Raw genomic sequence first — 3,760 nt, forward strand, 5'->3', positions numbered from 1 at the left:
AGTTGGTGTCTAAGGAAAGCAACGAGCAGGGAACCTCCCATATCTTACGCTTACCTGACCGAGTCAGTTAGTCAATCTTGAGCTTGGAGTGCTCAAAAGCAATCTTGAAAGTTAGGAGCTGTCTAGATCTAAGTTAACCTTAGGATAGAGAGTCTATGATTGTTTAAGTTGATTGCAATTAACATCTAAACATTAATTAATTTCTTCCTTTTCATAGATTTAAGATTCTTAGGTTCTTCTCTTTAGATTTTCTTTATTCTTCTCTCACTTTATTATAAAAATATATATTATAAAAAAAAAAAAAATTTATGTGTGCTCTACAGTATAATTGTAAGGTGTATGCTTGGTCGTAGATCGTTACGACCAGAAATCCAACCTTTTGATCCAGAAATAGAAAGAACCCTTAGAGCCAACAGACATAAAAAGATGGACCGAAATCAGGAGAATGATCCACCCAAGCAATTGAAGGAGTACTTTACTCCTTCCACATATACCTACTCTCCTTGTATTCAAGTACCCCCTGTGGAGGCCACTCAATATGAAATTAAGTCCAGTATAATCCAAATGTTACCTTCATTTTATGGACTTAGTAATGAAGACCCTTATAAACATCTTGAAGAATTTCTTGAGATATGCTCAACTGTAAAAATTCACAACTTCTCCGATGATGCTCTTAGGTTGAAATTATTCCCTTTTTCACTTAAGGACAAAGCCAAATACTGGCTACATACTTTGGATTCCATGACTATATCAACCTGGGACCAGCTGCAAGGAGAGTTTCTCAAGAAATATTTTCCCATAGGAAAAACTAATCAAATAAGGAAAGCCATAACTAGTTTTTCTCAATTAGATGGAGAAATGTTTCATGAAACATGAGAGAGATTAAAAGACCTTATTAGAAAATGTCCCCACCATGCTGTACCCAAGTGGCAGTTAATCCAATATTTTTATGATGGGCTCTCTGAAAGACATTGACAAATGGTCGATGCATCATGCGGTGGGATATTTATGCTGAAAAGTGAGGATGAGGCATGGCAACTGTTTGAAATTTTAAGTGAAAATTCATTACATCATATGTCTGCCTCTATTAGAGATAAACCCATGTTAAACTCAAAAAGAGGTGGAATATATGAAGTAGGAAATGCCATAGATATCCATCAAAAGGTAGATGAACTGTCCCAAAAATTAGATCGTCTTCTAAACACTGGACAATCCCCGATTCCACCTAATCCAATCCAAGAAGTTTGTGCATTGTGTGCAAGTCTGAACCATTTTGTTAGTGAATGCCCAGCCGCACCCCAATTTTCTGAGTTTGTGCACGAGCAGGTTCAGCAAGTCCAACAAGCTCGCAGACCAGGAAACGATCTATATTCGAACACTTATAACCCCGACTGGAGAAACCATCCAAATTTTTCCTGGAGACCACAACCAGTGGTTGGTCCTGCCACACCTCGACCTCAATATCAAGACTCAACATATAGGCATGGACCATACCATCAATTTCAAAATGTTCCTCAACCGTCTACTACTGGTCACAGCTCAGCTTTTGAGGAAAAAGTCCTGAAAGCACTAGAAAGATTAGAAGTCAACAATCAGACCTTTAACTCCCACACACAATCCATTGCTAAGCTAGAGACCCAAATAGGTCAACTAGCAACTGCATTCAGTAGGAGGGAAGGAGGAAAATTACCTAGCCAACCAGAGAGCAACCCAAGAGGGCAATTTATGATTGAGAGTTCTAATACCCCAGAAGCTTTTTCTGAACATGCCAAATCAATCATGACTCTGAGTAGTGGGAAGGTCATTGAACACACTAGTAAAACCAATGAGACCGACCCTAAATCTCTAACCGAATCCAAATCACCCAAGAATAAGGAGGACCTGAAAATAGAGAAGGAACCAACTACACCAGAATCATCTTACTTGCCTAAAGCCCCATTTTCGGATGCCCTGAAAGCCCCTATTCCTGCAGATAAGAAGGGAGGAAAACTCGATGAGATGTTGGAATTGTTTAAGCAAGTCCAAATTAATCTTCTCCTTCTAGACGCAATCAAACAGGTCCCTGCTTATGCCAAATTTTTGAAGGATTTGTGTACCCAAAAATGTAAATCTAGATCACAAATTTCAAAAAAAGTATGTCTCACTGAACAGGCTAGTTCTGTCGTCCAGCATGCCACTCCTCCAAAGCTTAAAGACCCAGGAGCCCCCATCATTTCCTGTGTTATAGGAGATTATCACATTGAAAAAGATCTTCTGGATTTAGGGGCAAGTGTGAATCTTTTACCTAGTTCGGTGTATGAACTTTTTGGATTCGAAGAACTGAAACCCACATCAGTCACATTACAGTTAGCCGACAGATCAATTAAGGAACCACGTGGAATGCTTGAGGATGTCTTGGTCAAGGTAGATGAGTTTTACTTTTCAGTTGATTTTCTAGTTCTCGATATGGAATTAAGTGACAACCCCAGACAAATTTCCATTATCTTAGGACGACCTTTCCTAGCTACGGCGAATGCATGCATCAACTGTAGGACAGGAGTCATGGACGTATCGTTTGGGAATAAGAAACTAAGATTGAATGTGTTTGGTGCTTCCCAAGGATCATCAATGGATAGTTGCTTCGAAGTAGATACACTAGAAGATATTATAGAAGATGCAACACCCATAATTCTAGCACCAGACCCCTTAGATACTTGCTTGGCTCACTCTGGAGTGTGTGACTTTGAGGAATATAGGAAAGAAGTTAACATCTTGTTAGATACACCACATGATAAAACCACTCCTCCATGGACAATCAAGTATGAGCCATTGCCCACATTAGCCAGTACACCAATAGTCCCATCTTTAGAATCACCACCTACGTTAGAATTGAAACCTCTTCTTGCTATGCTTAAGTATGTATTTCTAGGACTCAATGACACCCTCCCAGCAATCATTGCATCAGACTTGACCCCTAATCAGGAAGCACAATTGGTTGGTATTCTGAAGGAACATAAAGAGGCTATCGGTTGGTCCATTGCCGATTTAAAAGGAATTGACCCCTCCATTTGCATGCACCATATTCATTTTGAGGAAAATGCCAAACCCCATCGAGATATGCAGAGGAGATTGAACCCAAACATGCGTGAAGTAGTAAAGAAAGAGGTGGTAAAGTGGTTAGATGCTGGAATCATCTACCCCATATCCGATAGTAAATGGGTCAGTCCCACTCAAGTAGTACCTAAAAAATCTGGTATTACTGTGGTGGAGAACGAAGAAGGTGAACTACTTCCAACTCGCATATCATCTGGATGGCGAGTATGCATAGATTATAGAAAACTGAATGCCATTACTAGGAAGGATCATTTTCCATTGCCCTTCATCGATCAAATCCTAGAACGGTTAGCAGGATAAAGTTTCTACTGTTTTCTTGATGGTTATTCAGGATACAATCAAGTACCTGTATTTCTGGATGATCAAGAAAAGACTACCTTCACCTGCCCCTATGGCACCTTCGCTTTTCGGCGTATGCCATTCGGGCTTTGCAATGCACCCGCTACATTTCAACGGTGCATACTGGCCATTTTTTCGGATATGGTGGACAAATGTCTTGAAGTTTTTATGGATGATTTTTCTGTGTTTGGAACCACCTTTGAGGATTGTCTCCATAATCTTTCCAAAGTTCTTAAACGGTGTATGGAGACAAATCTTGTCCTAAGTTGGGAAAAGAGCCATTTCATGGTGCGGAAAGGAATTGTATTAGGACATATTATTTCTGAAA

General features: G+C 39.8%; 1 non-coding gene across 1 annotated transcript; it reads right to left on the bottom strand.

The window, feature by feature from the left end:
* Positions 1 to 813: 813 nt before the first annotated feature.
* On the bottom strand, positions 814 to 919 carry LOC140853047 (small nucleolar RNA R71). Its single transcript, XR_012136125.1, has one exon. It is a non-coding gene; the product is annotated as a small nucleolar RNA R71 (small nucleolar RNA).
* Between the last annotated feature and the right edge of the window lie 2,841 nt (positions 920 to 3,760).

This window comes from Elaeis guineensis, chromosome 12 (assembly GCF_000442705.2).
Source record: "Elaeis guineensis isolate ETL-2024a chromosome 12, EG11, whole genome shotgun sequence".
NCBI lineage: Eukaryota > Viridiplantae > Streptophyta > Magnoliopsida > Arecales > Arecaceae > Elaeis > Elaeis guineensis.